This window comes from Neofelis nebulosa, chromosome 3 (genome assembly GCF_028018385.1).
Source record: "Neofelis nebulosa isolate mNeoNeb1 chromosome 3, mNeoNeb1.pri, whole genome shotgun sequence".
NCBI classification, from domain to species: Eukaryota; Metazoa; Chordata; class Mammalia; order Carnivora; family Felidae; genus Neofelis; species Neofelis nebulosa.
Window position 1 is genome coordinate 135,378,818 of NC_080784.1, and position 18,847 is coordinate 135,397,664.

Below are 18,847 nucleotides of genomic sequence, written 5' to 3' on the forward strand. Positions count from 1 at the left end.
AACAAAACATCAAAAAGGATGTTTACCTAAACAAGATGCTGAACAATATGGACAGTGTGAGCCAATTTGTTTTAAAAACAAATGCTTTAGGGGTGCCTGGGTGGCTCAGTTGGTTGGGCATCCGACTTCAGCTCAGGTCATGATCTTGCAGTTCATGGGTTCGAGCCCAGCGTCAGGCTCTGTGCGGACAGTTTGGAGCCTGGAGCCTGCTTTGGATTCTGTGTCTCCCTCTCTCTCTGCTCCTTCCCTACTCATGCTCTCTCTGTCTCTCAAAAATAAATAAACATTGACTTTTTTTTAAAAAAGCAAATGTTTTATTTTAATGTTTATGTATCATATACACACAAATGTGCATGTGTGCACACATATACCAAACTGTAAATGGTGACTTCTCTGGAAAGGGACACTTTTATTCTATATGCTATGAATCTTTTATTATCTATGTAAACAGTTTTGCCTCTAAAATATAGGGGCTTGGAAGAAAATGGACTGGCCTACAAATATTGAAATCAGAAGGTCTTCCTGAAATTTTCATACATTTTTATATTATTTCCCTAGATTATAAAGACAAAATGGGGTAAATAGGGGGAGCAGTTTAAAATCCTACTTAAAAAAAAAAAAAAAAAAAAAAAAGCAGAGAAGACACCAACTTGGCTGTGCAACAGAACAGGTTCAGGTTGAGACCAGGGATCAGTTTGGGCAAATTAAACCATACCAGCCTCAGTGTTCCCAGCTGTAAAATGGAGTATAGCACATTCTACAGTTACTGAGAAGACTGAATTACAGAATCCAGCTGAAATGCCTAGCCAGCTGACACATCGTAGGTTTCCAATACACAGCAGCTCTTGCAGAGCCAGGGGGTGGGGAAGAGGGGAATATGGAGCCTCTCTGGTTATTTAAGTCAGTAACATCTATGTTACATTTTATATAAGTGAAACAAATGGGTTTCATTTAGGAATGCACCCTGCTAGGGGCGCCTGGGTGGCGCAGTCGGTTAAGCGTCCGACTTCAGCCAGGTCACGATCTCGCGGTCCGTGAGTTCGAGCCCCGCGTCAGGCTCTGGGCTGATGGCTCAGAGCCTGGAGCCTGTTTCCGATTCTGTGTCTCCCTCTCTCTCTGCCCCTCCCCCGTTCATGCTCTGTCTCTGTCTGTCCCAAAAATAAATAAAAAACGTTGAAAAAAAAATTAAAAAAAAAAAGGAATGCACCCTGCTGAGGTCTTCTACACTCCTTCAGCCTCTTGCAACAAATTGTTTCAAAAACAAAAATGTCATGTATATCAAATTGCTTTTCTCCCCCAAATAGCAGGTCCCCCAAATAGCAGGTAAAAACAATTCAAGTAAAAAAAAAATTTTTTTTTCTTTCATTTTTTAAGGGCTTCCAAAACCTAGCACATTCTAGGGAGCCTACTCTCAGGAGTCTTTTAAGACAAGCTGGTTAAAAGGCCTGCTTTGCAACCTACTACCTACATAATCTCAAAAAAAATTTTTTTTTACTAATTTTTTCCCTAAAGTCTCAGCTTTCTCATCAGTAATACAGGGCTTCACAGGATTGTCATAGGGTTAAATTAAATGTTTGTAATATTTTTAGCACAATGCCTGGCTCATGTTAAGCACTCAGTAAAATGGTAGTAGTTGCTGTTCTGGCTATTCTTCTGCTAATCAAAGCACATGTTTGGGAGAACCCATATATTGCTTTTCAACAACAAACTGACCTAAGCAGGTCTCAAGGCCCCATGACCATGACCCAGTTCCCAAAGGAGAAAATAACTCTGTCCAGAGTCCAGAGGGTGTGTGGATTGGTCTGGTCAGAAGTCCCCATCAAGTCTACTTCCCTTCCTGTCCCCACACAGACCTCCAGGAGTAACAGTCTCCTGGGAACAGACAATGTGTCAGAGGTGAGTCACGCATCATACACTGTTTTCGTCGGTATTCTCCAGAACTCTACCCCAAGCAGATCATAATCTCCCCAGGTCCCAAACTGATATGATCACTCCCAGTTCCTTTGGCTCTCCAATGCCATGAGCCCATAGCTTAGAAATCTATAATGGAACACGATTTTCCCAACCACCTCTTCACTGCAAATCCTTGTTCAAGAGGGCTCTGGTGCTACCCCAAACTCAAATATACATGCCACATCCTGTCGGCTCCCTCTCATTACTCAGGTCTCTGCTCAATGATACATTTTCAGAGAGACCACAGTAGCTACTGTAGTACTACTGTGCCTTCAACCACATCCTGCAGCCAACCCACTCTCAATTCCATTATACTCTAGGAACGTGCCTAGCTGCAAGGAGCAACTGCTTGGTTAACGGAAGTTTACTCTTCCAGAGCAAGTCCAGAAGTTGGTGGCTACTGATACCGTTTTAGCTATTCAATGAGGCCATCAAGAACTCTGGCTCTTTCTGCTCGGCCATATTTAGCATGTTGTCTTTATGCCTGTCACCTCATGGTATGAAAAGGTTGCTGCTATAACCAGACATCTTACCTGCATTTAACGCAGGAAGATGAGAAGAGAAGGATGTGGCTAATGCCAGCCATATCTTCCTCCTTTTTTCAAGAAAGGAAAATCTTTCCCCAAGACCTTGCCTATCAAAAAACCAGAGCTAGGTCACACGGCCTCCTAAAGGTGCATGGGGAGGGAGGTACATTGGGATACAAGTTGTTAGCACTGAGAAGAAGCATGATCTATCACCTAAGGCTAGGCACAGTGTAGCCCCACACACAATTAAGGTTCTTTTAGTAACAACAACAACAACAACAACAACAAGGGGAAGGGCTTTGGGTAGGAAAATAATAGTACTGTTCATATTTTTCATAGTGCTTATCATGTGAAATTAATTTATGCAAAATAATAATGACAATAAATGTGAATTGCTCATATCCTCTCAGAAGAATGCAAGCTCCAAGTCTAGAGCCTGTATTTTAAAATAAAGTAGGGGCGCCTGGGTGGCGCAGTCGGTTAAGCGTCCGACTTCAGCCAGGTCACGATCTCGCGGTCCGTGAGTTCGAGCCCCGCGTCAGGCTCTGGGCTGATGGCTCGGAGCCTGGAGCCTGTTTCCGATTCCGTGTCTCCCTCTCTCTCTGCCCCTCCCCCGTTCATGCTCTGTCTCTCTCTGTCCCAAAAATAAATAAAAAACGTTGAAAAAAAAGTAAATAAATAAATAAAAAATAAAATAAAGTAGACAGGTATTATATATATATATAGGCACTGGGATAGAATAGTCCAGGTTATCCTGTAGTGGCAAATTAACATCAAAATCCCAGTGGTTTGACAGAACAAAGGTTTCGTTCATACTCACTCTTTATGTCCATTGCATATTGGTGTGTTGGGGTAGGAAAGAGGGCAGGGAGCTTTTCTCCACATTGAGAAACCCAAGCTGTTGTAATCTCCATTATTTCAAAATGTGGCTTCAGGGTTTGCCATAATAAGAGAGTTGGAGGGTCTCACAAGAGCCACTTATAAATGCTTGAGCTCAGAAACACATGTTACTCCCATAGACAGTCCACTGGACAGAATTAGTCATATGATTCTTTTTTTTTTTTTTTTTTTTTACTTAAGCTTATTTATTTATTTATTTAGTAATCTCTACACCCAACCCAGGGCTCGAACTCACATCCGCAAAATCAAGCGTTGCATGCTCTTTAAGAGTCCCATGCTCCTTAGACTGAACCAACCAGGCACCCCCAGAATTAGTCACAGGAGTCTACATAATCATAATGAGGCAGTGAAACATGAGAGAACACATGAATATTGGTAGTAAATGTTTCTGCCTCATTCTCCACAGGCTGGTAAAACAATGTATTATTCCATTTTAGAATTTAGACCCATTAAAGAAGTGTCTTGGAACAAATTCAAAGTTAGGGATACTCATTGAAACAATTATTTCATCTTATAAGGCAATCCTTACCATTAAACACACACACACACACACACACACACACACACACACACACTTTTTCCCTCAGGAGAAATAATAGGAAATATTTATGTAGCACAGATTATGCTCTTCTCCAAGTACTTGCCAAATTTTAGTACATTTAATCTACTCAACTATCTAATAAGGGAGATCTTATTAGGAGTAACAGTCTTATTAACCCCTTCTTATAAGGGAATGGAAAAGTGTTAGAAGCCAATTCTCCATAGGTCTATGGCATTTCTGCACATTATACAAGCAGAGACACCAGCTGTCTTTGTTCCGATCTTTAAGGATGTTTGTATAGAGAACGGCCTTGGAAAATAGAGATAGTGTCTCCTATAGTACAAGGCAGCATGTTTACTGTGCAGTATAAACAAGATATCTCCCCCTCTGGAGCAAAGGGCAGACATGCTTACTGCCCATTAAAAAAGATTAGAATTCCCTAAGCTCAGGATTCCTCACCTGTAATGCAACCCATTTTGTTTCCAAGTGTCATCTGACTCTCTCCACATCTCTCTTTGGAAACTGGGGCTTAGGGAACCAGTATAAGGAAATGTTGATACTCTCTCTACAGCTATTACTGTGAGTAATAAAGTCATTCCCAAGAGCCCATGAAACTGTAGCAGGTTAACTTGTTAGCTTGAAAGTAGGGTAGAATCTCAAAGCCTTCACAATTTTTGACAAAAAGTTAATGTGCCTAAGGTCTGACAGCTCGTAGGTGGCATATGCAAGATTCAAGCCCAAGCTGTGTGGCTTAGTAACCGTGCTTTTAAATGCTCTGCCGTATGGCACTTCTCAAAGTGTAGTTCCAGAACTAGCATCATCAGTATCACCTGTGAACATGTTACAATGCAAATTCTTGGGTATTACCCCAGACCCACTGAATCAAAAGCTTGGGAGGGGGATGGGGGGTGGGGTGGAAGATGTGTTTTAACAAGACTTCCAGAAGATTCTGACATTAGAAGTTTGCAAACCACTGCTACACTGCATAAATTCACTGAATCTATAAGATTGAAGGAAATGGTATGGCTATATCCTGATTTACACACTGATGTGACTGACCTTTCATAACTCTAATAGATTTGAAGCACTAAGGGAGATGGTTTATAAGCCCTTGCATATCATTCTTAGGAAGGTAAGGATCTTTATATGGTGCAAATAAACATCACATGTCTTTTTAATAGGCCTGCACAATATTTTCCTTTGGAGTCACAAATACATGTCCAGAATGCTAAATGAAAATACCTGCTTTTTTATTCCCATAATGATCAGAAAGAATTACTTAGCCAAGGAGAAACACTATTTATACTTTAGAGTCAAGCTGTAATTCTTGAAAAACAGGAAACCACACATCAACAAAGCCAACTCAGTGTACCATAGTGGAAAGGGCACCAGGCTTTGAGTCAGAGTCAAGTCACTTAACTTCTTCAACTCAATTTCCTGATTTTAAAATGGAAAATGAACTCCAACTTTAGAGTTGTAATTAGGCTTAAATGAAAGCTGTTGGTAAATAGATTTTATGCTACATGAACGTAAAATCCACCTGCAAGAGCACTTTCTCTTTCTTGATCATGGTGTTATCACATTTTCTCCAAAGCTTAGAGTACTGAGAGGCACACAGAAGATGTTCGATACTTATGAGGTATTAGGAATGAATATGAGGTATTATATGAATGATGTAACTGACTCCTCTGGGCTCCACTTGTCACAATAATTTCAGCCTTTTAATAGGAAAAAGTCACTCTAACAAGAAATCCTTAGTCATGTTTAAAATGGGCCAGCTAATTTAAGAAAATCAGCTGATTTTCTTCCCCTGGAGAACACTACTGAAGGAGTTCTGTACTAAAGCGAATAGAAACTCCTATTAGCAACCCTGATGGCCTTAGAACCTCTCAGTCTCAAGTGTACAATAATCTGTTGTGCCTATGTAAACAGTCAGGAATAAAGGATATGTACCTACAAAGAACTACATATTCACATTTACTTCTGCACTGTGGTAGAATTTTAATAAATGGATTATAGGGTTTATGAAATCTATTTTAATAAAATCTGAGAATCAATTCAGCATATATTAAAAAAAACTGGGATAAAAAAGACAGCTAGAAAACTACTGCCAATTAAATATCATTTGGGAACAGAATTTGTAACTTAATAAGGAAAATATAACTTATGTACAAAACTCTGTACATTTATGTTCAGGCAGCTCCTTAATTTGTACTCTCTCCAACATACTTTCTCAATCTCCTGAAAAATTAGTTAATTATCTGGAGTCTTAAAATAGGGGAACTTCAAGCATTTATCTTCCACAGACATATCTAAGTTAGCTAATAAATTCAAGTTGAAGGTCAGCTTTCAGTGTAGGGCTTTAATAGTAAGGACACTATCCTAATTATGCTGCCATACCTTCAGAAACACCTGCAGGGTATATTGTTCCCTGTGTGTGTCTTATAACGATCCAAATATTTATACATAAATTAGCTCTGCCTTTTAAAAAGTGAAAGCATAAGTCCATCTCAAGATTTGTACTTTTAAAAACCAATTAACTTCATAAATGATGACGCAAATTTGTTTGATGAAAACACAAATTACCGTGCAGCATGAAATTCCTTCCAAATGCTTCTTGAAAAAAAGGAAAAAAATATATGGAAAACAAGGTTACCTTTTCTAAACCTATTTTTTTTACTTCTCAACTCAAGGCAATATAACTTCAACTAAACACTCACATAGCTACAGTGATTTGTAGAAGTTCCTAACAAACATGCAATTCATCTGTGTATCTTAATTGAACGGTACTCTCCCAAATTTAATCCAAAATCCAATTGAGATTCTTGGTTAATAAAGCAGTTAACTTTTAGCTCAACCCACTGCTTCCAAAATTCAGTCAAACCAGATAGGAAATAGGAGAGACAGACAGTTTTGATGTAGTCTCTAACTACTACTGCTTCAAAGTACTAGGTCTTATAACCCTACAGTGAAACAGTGACTTCTGGTGGCAAAAAAAAAATGCATGCATACTCCACATTTTGCAGGAGAAAGCAATGTTTAAAATCACTGAAATTTTCTGACCATAAATTCTATCTCTGGATGATTTCTGTATTCTAATTTAACACGCTGTGATTCTTCAAAATTGTATTTTTACAAAGTTGAAGAGTTAAGCAAATCACAAGTGCCAAAGCCACTACAGAAATTGAATTGCTATAGTGAATGAATAAAACCTGTTAACTTTGATATGTAACAGTTCATTTTCTTTCTGCAGGTGGAAAGCTAAGAGTTCACACCAACATGTCTGCAAATCCCATACCTCCAGCCTCACCATCCCTGCAAGTTATATTTAGAAAAAGAAAAGAAGGGGAGGGTGCGGGGGATGGAAGTAAGCTCTCAATATCTAAACTTATTTTTTTTTCAAAGCCTTGCGTCCTCCTCTTCGATACTTCTTTGTCTTAAAGTGACCAAATCATCCCAAGTCCTTTCTGTGGTTCCCCCCTTCTAAATTAGCTAAATTCAAATTCCTTTTTCTAGTTTTACACAAGTACCAGGAGTTACTCTCTTGCTTTCTCTCCTACTCTCCCTTCCTTTTCTTGGGTTATTATTGTTTAGTACTTTCCATTACTTTTCTGCATATTTATCACCAATACAATATTTTCTGACACTGGCAAGAGACAAATTAAATTTGTCTTTAAATTAAAGCAGGAGAACCATCCAGAATTTTCAACTCTCCTGTGAATTTATTTCCAGAATATCCACTCAAGGAATCCTTTCCACTAAAGATGAAAGGCAAGCTAAGGAAATACATTAGACAGAGGAAGTAAACACTGAAACAGGGCCATGCCTAGGTATGCTCAAGCCTCCGAGCAGAACTAGACTCCCAGTCCAAAGGTCTTTTCTTTTTTCTATCTCCACCCGGAGCCTGACATAGGTAGCTCCAGGAGAAGTATCCCACCTCTGCCTACCTTCTACGAACTCTGCATGACCTTGCTCTGAAATAATCTTGCACGAGCAAAATTCCCACACCTCTCAGGCCGTTCGGTCGCCTGATGTTTTTCTGTGCCTCAATTTCTGAGCTTTTTTCACTTTGCAACTGTCTCAGGGAACACTGGGTCTTCGTCTTAATTACGGTTTCTCCTTGAAGGTTTAAATCTGTCGGGTTCCTCGACGGTGTATCATCTCCCCGGCCCCGCCCTCAACGTACACCAACAGGGTTAAAATTACCCCCATCTAACACTGGAAAAAAAAACACACTGTTAAAAAAAACAAAAACAAAAAAAACTGCGAGCGCTCCCCCAAAAAGAGACGGGCTCCCGGAAGATACGGACATCTCCACCTCCAAATCCAAAGGTCTTCCTGAGACAATTTGCATAACAACAATGGGGTGTAAGTGTGTATAGAAACTCCTGGAAAACTAACCTAGTAAGAAAGTATCAAGGCGCTCGAAGGTATCTCGCAGATTCATTAACGTAACTACTATTACACCAAGGTGAAAGTACGATTCACACAACTCTCCCAATTTCTCTCCCTTTTAATTCGATGACCCTGGCGCACGCGACGCCTGAGGGCTCGCTAGCAGAAGTCAGAGGATCTGACACTGGCGTAAAAAATTAGCAAGAGAAATTAAGCAGTCCCACGTTCGGCAAACGGAGCCTGCCTCCGCCCCAGGGGCAAGTCTCAGAAGGTGCCTCCAACTTTCCCCTCCCTCCCTGGAGGCTGCGGACCACCGGCACATGCCTCCCTCTCAAGCACAATTAGATCGGACTGGAACCACTAAATTCTCTCAACTATACGCAAGGGGGAGGGGTGACAATGATGAGGGGAGGGAGACTCCGAGACTCCGGGTGGAAGGGAGAAAAACCCCGTTTTTACCGCCCGAGAAACTTCTGGGACACTTTATTACGCAACCCTGAGAGCAGGTTCCAAAACCAAACATCTTTCCGCAAGACGCGGGGCGCACCAGCAGATGTCAGATCTGGGGGAGTGGGGAAGGAGAACGGGTCTCTTCCAGTGTTTCCCACCGCTCCACACCGTTTTTCTAGACGCTACCTGCCCTGGATTTGCAAATAAGGGTGGTGCGAGCCCCGCGTCTCCGTTGCGCGTTCCCCGCCAAGGTTCCCACCGGAAAAGTGGGAACGCCAGCTACTTGAGTCAGCGTGCTGGGAAGCAGGCAGCGAGGCGGGGAGAGTCTGGGCTTCCCAGAAGTCAGCGGCTGCGGCGTTCCGGGCCAGGCTGACCCCCAGCTCGGGGGCGCAAAAGGCTCCGCTTACCTTCCGGACCCTTGCTCCTCCAGTCGCAAGTCGTACGCCCTCTCCGCCTCTGCCCTCCCCTGACCTGTTGCGGTGGGGAAGGGGCGCGGGTGCGGAGGGCGTAGGGGAACGCGTCCCCCCGGGATTCAGAGGTGGTTCGTACGGGACTGGGCTCTCGAGCCGCGGAGGCGAAAATGCAGCTGCGCCCGCGACGCGCGCAGGCGGCAGCCCAGTGCGTAGGGGCCGCGCGCCAGTCCGCTCGCTGGCTCACCAGCTCCGCGCGCCAGCAGCGCCAGGACGCCGGGAGGCAAGGCCACGCCCTCCTCGGAAGGCCCCGCCCCGCCCTCACCCTGCAGCCGCGCTACGCGGATCCACCCGGCCCACGCCCTCTAGCTGGCGCCACCCAGATGGCTAGGAACATCGCCGCCCTCCCCGAGAAACCAGTGGGAGGATGAGGGGGAAGCAGCCGCTGAGGATGGAGTACTGCAGTGACCGCACCGGCAGCGTGGGTGACCCTGCCCCAAGCTGACGTGGGGCACAAGAACCCTTTCGTTTTGCAAAGAGCTTCGGCAGGGTCAAGTTCTGACTAAAAGTGTCAAGGAGTCTTTCTGCAATCTCCTATACAATTGAAACAGATTCTGTGTCCTTTTAAGGGAGATAACTCACATCTCGGGAGTATTTTACACTTTATAAAGGGCTTTTCATTCACAGGCCCGACTCATTTTCACAACAACCTTATAAAACAGGTACATCATTATTGTCATTTCCCAAACAATAAAATGGAAGAGCTGAAAATTAAGTGTTGTGCCAATGTCACAAGCTACACAGTGGCATGGGAAACAAATTTCCTGAATCCAACCTCTGGGTATCTACATTTCACCAGTCCAACCCCAGAAAATCCTAGGAGGGGAAGGACTTTGGCAAACAGAACCAAAGCTAATGTCTAATTAAAATGCTACCTGATTCCTTTTATGAGCATACCAAGAAAGCATTGTCTTCCTTGCACCGTCTCATCTCCCCAGCAAAAGAGATGCAGAAAGATTACATTGAGAGGCCCCTGAGTGGTTCAGTCGGTTAAGCCCCCGACTTCAGCTCAGGTCATGACCTCCTGGCTTGTGAGTTCCAGCCCCATGTCTGGCTCTATGCTGGCAGCTCAGAGCCTGGAGCCTGCTTGGGATTCTGTGTCTCCCCCTCTGTCTGCCCCTCCCCTGCTCATGCTTTGTCTCTGTCTCTCAAAAATAAACAAGCATTAGAAAAAAGGCATTTTTAAAAAGTTTTTTTTTTTTTACATTTATTTCATTTTTGAGTGGCAGAGAGAGACAGAGCACAAGTGGGGGAGGGGCAGAGACAGAGGGAGACACAGAATCCGAAACAGGCTCCAGGTTCTGAGCTGTCATCACAGAGCCCGACTCGGGGCTCGAACTCACAAACAGAGCCAAAGTTGGACGCCCAACCATCTGAGCCACCCAGGCGCCCCTGAAAAAGGCATTTTTAAAGAAAGGTTATATCGAATGGCCCAGGTGGGTTTTTCCAATATCTTAACAGTTTAATTTTTTTTTTTTAATTTTTTTTTTCAACGTTTTTTATTTATTTTTGGGACAGAGAGAGACAGAGCATGAACGGGGGAGGGGCAGAGAGAGAGGGAGACACAGAATCGGAAACAGGCTCCAGGCTCCGAGCCATCAGCCCAGAGCCTGACGCGGGGCTCGAACTCACGGACCGCGAGATCGTGACCTGGCTGAAGTCGGACGCTTAACCGACTGCGCCACCCAGGCGCCCCCAATATCTTAACAGTTTAAAGTGGTGAAATTATTTGGACGAAGAAAATTACCTTATTCAAATGTAATATAATGTGAATTAATATAATATATGAAAATAACCCCCTCAGTGCCCTCTGTATTCTTTCTTCTGCTTTTCCTTCTACTTTTCTTCTTTCTTTCTTTTTCTTTTCTTTCTTTCTTTTCTTTCTTTCTTTCTTTCTTTCTTTCTTTCTTTCTTTCTTTCTTTCTTTCTTTCTTTCTTTCTCTTTCTTTCTTTCTTTCTTTCTTTCTTTCTTTCTGTTTCTTTTTTGTCACTATTGCTTTGCCCCTCATTATTCCTTTATTGTGCACATGAATAGTGTTGATTGAAAACCCAATCAATAGATATTTGCATTTCCAAATTAAACATTTTCCCATGGATTGTTTTCCAAAATTCAACTCTTCTTCCTACTCCCTATGCTCCCATGATGATATTGATTTGGGTTACTTTAACAGCTAAAATAATTAAGTGGTCCCTGATGAAATTTGGTGTGCCCTAGATGAAAGCTTTGGAAGTCATCTCTGAGCAGAGTGGGACAGGAGTCACCTCTGACAGAGGATGTTTGTGTACTTCTTAAAACTTCTAATAGAGATCGGTATCTGTTCTAATCATAACAAATATTTTAACCTTTTTGTTATAGAACTAATATACTTCATTGTAATACATATACACATAATATTTTATAACGTAAAGGGCTTTACCATTCCTATCTAAAACTTTTTCCTTTGCCATATTGCTTTTTATCATCCTATGCTACTTCCTAATATGTTCAAACTGTGGTCAACTTAGTAAGTAATGTTGACTGAAGGTTTGATAATTTTATTTTCCTGCTTTTGGAACTGAGGGATGTAATTTTGCAAAATTTTTTGGTTGAAGATAATATAGTTTTGTCAGAGAGTAGTTCATTCCATTTATATGAATATTCTTAAGGTAATGTGCTAGGTGATAGGCCGTATCAATAACAAAGGTTCAGTGCCTAGCGGAAACAAACATGTATGTAAACAATTCCAATATATACTTCTATTGGTTACTTTCTAGAAAGATGGTAGGTTATTTAAAAACACTTAAGTCAATGGGGCGCCTGGGTGGCGCAGTCGGTTAAGCGTCCGACTTCAGCCAGGTCACGATCTCGCGGTCCATGAGTTCGAGCCCCGCTTCAGGCTCTGGGCTGATGGCTCGGAGCTTGGAACCTGTTTCCGATTCTGTGTCTCCCTCTCTCTGCCCCTCCCCCATTCATGCTCTCTCTCTGTCCCAAAAATAAATAAAAAACGTTGAAAAAAAAATTAAAAAAAAAACAACACTTAAGTCAAAATTAACTTTTTCATAATAAATAAAAAGCGGGAGAGTTATTCCACTGAGTTGTTTGGATTTTTTTATTTTGTTTTATTTTCAAAAAGTTGCCTTTCAGGGGTGCCGGGCTGGTTCAATCAGATGAGCATGGGACTCTTTTTTGTTTGTTTGTTTATTTATTTATTTTGAGAGAGAGAGTGAGAGAGAAAGAGTGCAGGAATGCACTGGGGAGGGGCAGAGAAAAAGGGGGAGAGAGAGGATCCCAAGCATGCTCCACAGTATCAGCGCAGAGCAGGATGCAGGGCTCAAATTCATGAACTGTGAGATCAAGACCCAAGCCTAAATCAAGAGTCAGAAGCTTAACCAACTAAGCCACCCAGGTGCCCCAAGAGTTTGTGACTCTTAATCTCAGAGTGGTGAGTTCGAGCCCTACGTTGGGTATAGAGATTACTAAAACTACATCAACTTAAAAAAAAAAAAAATTGCCTTTCCTCCTCTTCTACAGGTCACATTATATAAATGGTTAGTAAACAGGCTATTTTAAATAGTGATTATACTACATTTAAATTTTTAAAAATTATGACATAAAAGAAAATTATGAGAGATGCAGACGTTGAGCTTTATTAGCTATGCTTTCTTCTACTTCTTTATAGGGATTTGTAAGTTTATTTATTTTTGAGATGGGGGGAAAAGAGAGAGAGGGAGACAGAGAATCCCAAGGAGACTCTGCACTGTCAACACTGAACCTGAGTTGGGGCTCAAACTCACGAACTGTGAGATCATGACCTGAGGTGAAACCAAGAATTGGATGCTCAACCGACTGAGCCACCCAGGCACCCCAGGAATTTTTAAATTACATTTTTAGTTCACTTGATGAAATTCTAGCACTTTTTTAATCTTGACAACCTAGTCACATATTTTTCTAATTGTTTCTGCTAAGGTAAAACAGGTCTCTGACATCAGTGATTTTTTTTTTCAACAGAACTAAAAGAAATATTTTTCCTTTTTTAAAGGGTACTTTTAAAACTGCCTCCTTATGTGAGGACTCCTGGGATGCTAGTTGACAATTGTCAGCCATGATTTTCCTTAAAATTTAAAGACAAGTGAACCCCCTGGGACTCACAGAAACTCATAGGCTGTATTCTCAGAGGGCCTGAATGGAACGAAGGGGCAGGAACATAATGTTAGGAAATGTGCTGGCATCACAACACAGACAGCTGTTTGCTTGGCCAACCTGAAGTACTCCTGAACTCTGCAGTCAGCAAGACGAGCAGTTTAAGTTAAGTTACTCCAAAATCACTGCGTGTCTATTTCAAAGGGATAATTTCTTCAAAGTGTAAATAAATCCTAACCAAACACTTGTAAAAGAAAACAAGCAACCCAGAATTGGGAGGTACGTAGATGAGGAGAAGGTGACCGTGAGGACAGAGCTGGAAGGATTAGCCCAAAACCAGGTAAAAGGAAGTGGAGGAAGAGCCAGTTCCCAAAAAAGAACACAAAGAGGGGTAGTAGGAGCTTGGGACAAAGATTACAAGGGGAGCGATAAGATGTAAGACAGGAAAGGTCAATAGGAAACTGCTGGTGAAGTACCCTACATGCCAACCCAGAGAGATTTCCTTTCATGCGAAGTGCAGTGGGTAGGAGATTTGATCAGGCTGCATTTTAGAAAGACTACTGTAGCTGCCTTATGAAAATGAGTAGGAGAAGGTAAGGCCGCAGTCATAATCCCCAAGGCCACGTAAGAAAGTGTGCTGAGAGCTCAACATAGATTGCAGGCAGATTCAGAAATTCCTAGCTTTCCATCTCAACCTGGGAGGCAGATATGCAAATACAAGCCTGCTATCTTTTGCTATAAAAAGAATTAGGTGCAATATTATTATAATCAAAATAACTGTCTTTGTTTCATCATAAATATTTAGCAGAAAATACAGTTCTAAATGACCTGACATCACTTTTTCTAGCAAGTACAATATGAGTTTCATATTGTGCTTTTTTTACTCATTGCTACTACACACTACTTCCCAATCCCAGTGGGGATTAGGAATATGTTTTAGTCATGTGATAATATTGTTAAACTGATTTCATATTTACAACAGTAATTTGAAAAATCCCAATGAATCTGGAGCGAAAGAATATGAGCACAACATCCACATTTTTCTCTAAAAAAATTAATGCAGGGATTTAACTGAACTTCTACAATTTATCAGACATTTCACACACAAAATTTTACTTAATTCTCTTGAAAACATGTGTGTGTATCTAGTTTATGTATAAAGAAGGAATAAACTTAAGAGAGATCATTCATCGGGATCATGATTATACAGCAAATAAACAGAAACGGTACTTGAACTCAGCTGTTCTGTGGCTTGAGGTCATGTTCTTACCACTATACACAGAATTAGATCAGTATAAATATCTCAACTAATGTCTATTACAGTTAAATTCACATCAGCAGGACCAAGAGAGTTGGCAATGGATTTTTATTCTGACGGTTATATCTGGAGGGTTATGTCTGGAGGGTATAGGAAGAGGATAAGAAAATCTGAGTAATTATGGGAAAATCAAATAGTTGGGAAGTAGAAAAGGGAAAGAAATAAGAGTCAGAAGCCAGGGGTGCCTGGGTGACTCATTCCTTGAAGTGTCCAACTCTTGATTTTGGCTCAGGTCATGATCTCACAGTTCATGAGATTGAGCCCCACACTGGGCTGCTCAGTAACAGCATGGAGCCTGCTTGGGACTCTCCCTCTCCTTCTCTCTCTACCCCTCCCTCACTCACGCACTCTCTCTCAAGATAAATAAACGTTAAAAAAAAAAAAGAAAAAAGTCAGAGCCAGAATATAAGAGCCAAATTATGGTGTCCCCATGGGAGCAGGATTGGCGGTAAGAGTACCCTACAAACTATGGTACTACTTCAAGCACTCAGTACTAAATGCTGTAATTCATAGTATTCTCAACCCATATCTCTCTTCTAAGTTACACACTATCATCCTCATTTGTTCACAGGAAATTTTCACATGGTTGTGCCACAGGCAAAACCAACTCAGAATATGAAGAATGAAACACATAGTATTTCATTCTGTCCACCCATTCTCCCACAACCCATCCAACCCCATTCCTCCTAAGTTTTTAACTTTTGTTAATGGTGCCATTATAGACCCAGAATTCAGGTTCCAATGTCCATTACCTACCAAGTCATATTTACTTTCCATTTAAAGATCTCCCTCCCCTACAAGTTCCCTTCCCCTTTTTTCCTTGTATTTCTTCATTCTTTCATTGAATAGCTACTAAGTGTCAGGTACTAACAGTTCGATTCTGAGATACAAAGACAAATAAGAGACTAGCCTTGTCTTGGGACAGTTTACATCCAGAAGGACAGTATGGAAGGCAGAATTCTATGATGGCCCCCAAGATTCCCAGTCCTGGTGTGTATTTGTTATTTAATTTTTCTCTCCTTGAGTGTAGGTGAGCCCAACTTAATCAGGTGAGCTCTTTTGAAAAAGAGGATCTAGGGACCAAAGAAGAGGAAAGCAGAGATATTTGAAGCTACAGCAGAAGCTCTCCTGTTGGTTCTGAAGAAGCAAATTACCATGTTGTAGAGAGGGCCATCTAACAAGGACCTGAAAGTGTCTCTAGGAACTGAGAGTGGTCTTTGGCCACCAGCTGGCAATAAAATAGGAAGCCTGGTCATACAACTGCAAGGAAATGAATTCTGCCAAGGGAACTTGGAAATTGATCTTTTCTTGGTCAAGCCTGCAGATGAGGATACAGCTGGCCAACACCTTGATATCAGTCTGGTAAGATCCCGTGCAGAGGGCCCAGGTAAAGATGCTGGCCTTCTGACTTACTGAAACTGTGAGGTAGTAAATGTGTGTTGTTTTAGACTGCGAAGTTTGTGGTAATTTGTTATGCAGCAGTAGAAAAGGCAGTAGAAAACAAAGAGAGAGATTCATTGTCAGACAGTCTGCCTGGTGCTATGAGAGAGGTGTGTAGAGGATGCTCTCAGAGTATCAATGGGGCATTTAACAAACGCTGATGGACTCAGGGAAGACATCCTGCTAGACGCAGAACCTAGGATGATAACAAAGGGAAAGAGGGAGTTGGGGGAAATGTGAGTCATCAGGAAAGGGCACAATGCTGTGTGGGCAGAGGGAGCTAAATACAAGTCCCAAAGTGATAGTTCATGGTGAATTGGTGAATTTTAGAAACTAGAAATACTTCAATATGTCCAAAATTAGGAGGGAAATGGTAAAAGATGAGGATAGAGATGTAAGAAAGGGTAAGAAAAAAACAGCACTTGATCATTTACTGATTGCATACTATGCGGTGTGATCTCGGCTGAGGTGTTCACAGTAATCCCCAGTGATATATCCATGTGTGCTGCTTGATTGATTGTTTGCCTCAAATCCAGCCCCTGCTCTTCCTCCAGTCTGCTGTGAATCACAGGGGGTTGTTTCTTGCAAATCACCTTTCCCAGGTTTCTTTGCTGGGAAATTGATTCTGTCTAGGTTTGGCCAATAGATGTCACTGGGAGAAGACTGCAGGACAGGGAGAGAGGAGACTCCAGAGCATTTCTCTTCTCTCTCTGCTTTGGGCACAGCTGTGACCCAGTGGCTGCACCTCCTCTTTAGCTCTGGTTCCCACACATTCTGATCAGCAGCTCTGCCCCCTGGGCTCTGGTAACACTCTCTTCCCTTAGTCCCAGCCTTGGAAGTGGTCATTGCTTTCTGCAATTGCTTAATCCCTGGATGACCTTGCCTTCCCATTTGGTCTTTCAGCTCTTCAGTCTGTACCTGTAACTAGTTCCCTTATTAAATTCTATTAAATTACCTGGCATGCATGTTATTTTTCTAATTGGATCCTCACTGAATCACCATGTTTTACAGACAAATAGACTGAAATTCAGAAAAGACTGTGCAACTTGCTTAGTATCCCACAGTTAGGATACTGTGGGGCTGAGATGTAGACCAAGTATAGTGACTCTGTCGGGCTGCATCATCTCTCTGAACTTACATCAACATAACACCATACAAAGGAGCTCACTCCTTTGTATTTCACTATTCCAGTAGCTCTGAACTGTTCTCCATCCCTCCTCTGTCTTCTATCTCTAGTCTGTTCTCACAGGGCTGATACATGAGTCCTCCTTAAGCTTATCTCTGGTCATGTGACATATCTGGCAGTTGCAAAGAGAACTAAGCACCAACTCCCCCTTCTAGACGCCAAGCTTCCCAAAATAGTTCTTAATCAATCTTTCTGGCCTCACTTTTGCTAAATATTTTGCTCTACTGAAATCTACCCTTGATTTTCACTTCTATATCTTTTTTTTTAATTTTTTAATGTTTTTATTTATTTTTGAGACAGAGAGAGACAGAGCATGAGCAGGGGAGGGGCAGAGAGAGAGGGAGACACAGAATCTGAAGCAGGCTCCAGGCTCTGAGCTGTCAGCACAGAGCCCGACGCGGGGCTTGAACTCACGGGCTGTGAGATCATGACCTGAGCTGAAGTCGGACGCTTAACCAACTGAGCCACCCAGGCGCCCCTATATCTTTGCTTATACTATTTCTGTTCTCTTTAGCTAGAATGCTATCTTTTCATCTTTTGAAATAATATCTCTCTCAGTTCTACCTATTGATATAATATTTGCCCTTCAAAGCTTATTTATTCATTGATTCAACAAACCTGGACAAGGCACATTCTAGGCCTTCAGGATAGAAAGAAGAAGAAAATTGTTACTATCTTGTAGAGTAGGGATTGACAAAGTTTTTCTGTGAGGGCCAGATGGCAAGTATTTTAAATGTTTAAACTTTGTGGATCACACCGTCTCTGTTGCAACTACTCAACTCTTCCATGGTAGCACAAAAGCAACCATAGATCATACATAAATGAATGAATATAACTATTCCAATGAAACTTTACTGCAATATAACTATTCCAATGAAACAGATGACAAGCTGGATTTAGCCCATGGGCTGTAGTTTGCTGATCTCTCCCATAGAAACTCACATCAAACAAATGGAAAAGCTAGCAAGAAATGATAATGAATAAAACATAGCAAAGAGATGTGGAGAATAGAAATAGTAGAGTCAGCATCTTTGTAAGAGGAGTCTCAAAAGACAAAATTTTAAAGAAGAAGAGGAGGATATATTTGAAGAAATAATAGTTAAATTTCTCACAACTAATGAAAAATGAATGATTTCAGATCATAAAATGTCAAAGAGAGGAGATAAGGAAAAATCAGACCTAGACAGGTTATAGTGAAAGAGTACTAGAGATAAAGAAAAAATCTGAAACTTTCTAGAAAGAACATACAATCTACAAAGGAATAAGAATCATACTAATATTAGTCTTCTCAACAGCATACTGGCTGCAGGGAGGCAAAGGAGCAATATATGTTAAGTACTGAAAAAAACTTGAGCCAAAATCTTGTATTCAACCAAATTGTCTTTCAAATATAAAGGCATAGGAAAAGTGATATTCAGCCTCAAGTATACAAGTTCTCAGAAAACTTGCCACACGAAGACTCACACTGAAAACATTTTTGAGGAAGTACAAAAATGAGAAGAAAAATTGAAAATCCTGATGTGCTCTAAGAGATATCAGGAGTTTGT

The 18,847-nt window shown here is 41.5% G+C and overlaps 1 protein-coding gene across 5 annotated transcripts in view; it reads right to left on the bottom strand.

The window, feature by feature from the left end:
- Positions 1-18,847, bottom strand: part of AFF1 (ALF transcription elongation factor 1) — a 255,761-nt gene that overhangs the window by 199,545 nt on the left and 37,369 nt on the right. The window contains exon 1 of one of the 5 annotated variants that reach the window (XM_058721976.1): positions 9,174-9,415. The exons of the other annotated variants lie outside the window; for them this stretch is intronic. The gene's annotated coding sequence lies outside the window, so the exon portion shown is untranslated. Of the gene's footprint in view, positions 1-9,173; positions 9,416-18,847 lie in introns of those variants that run through there. 5 annotated transcript variants of the gene reach the window in all.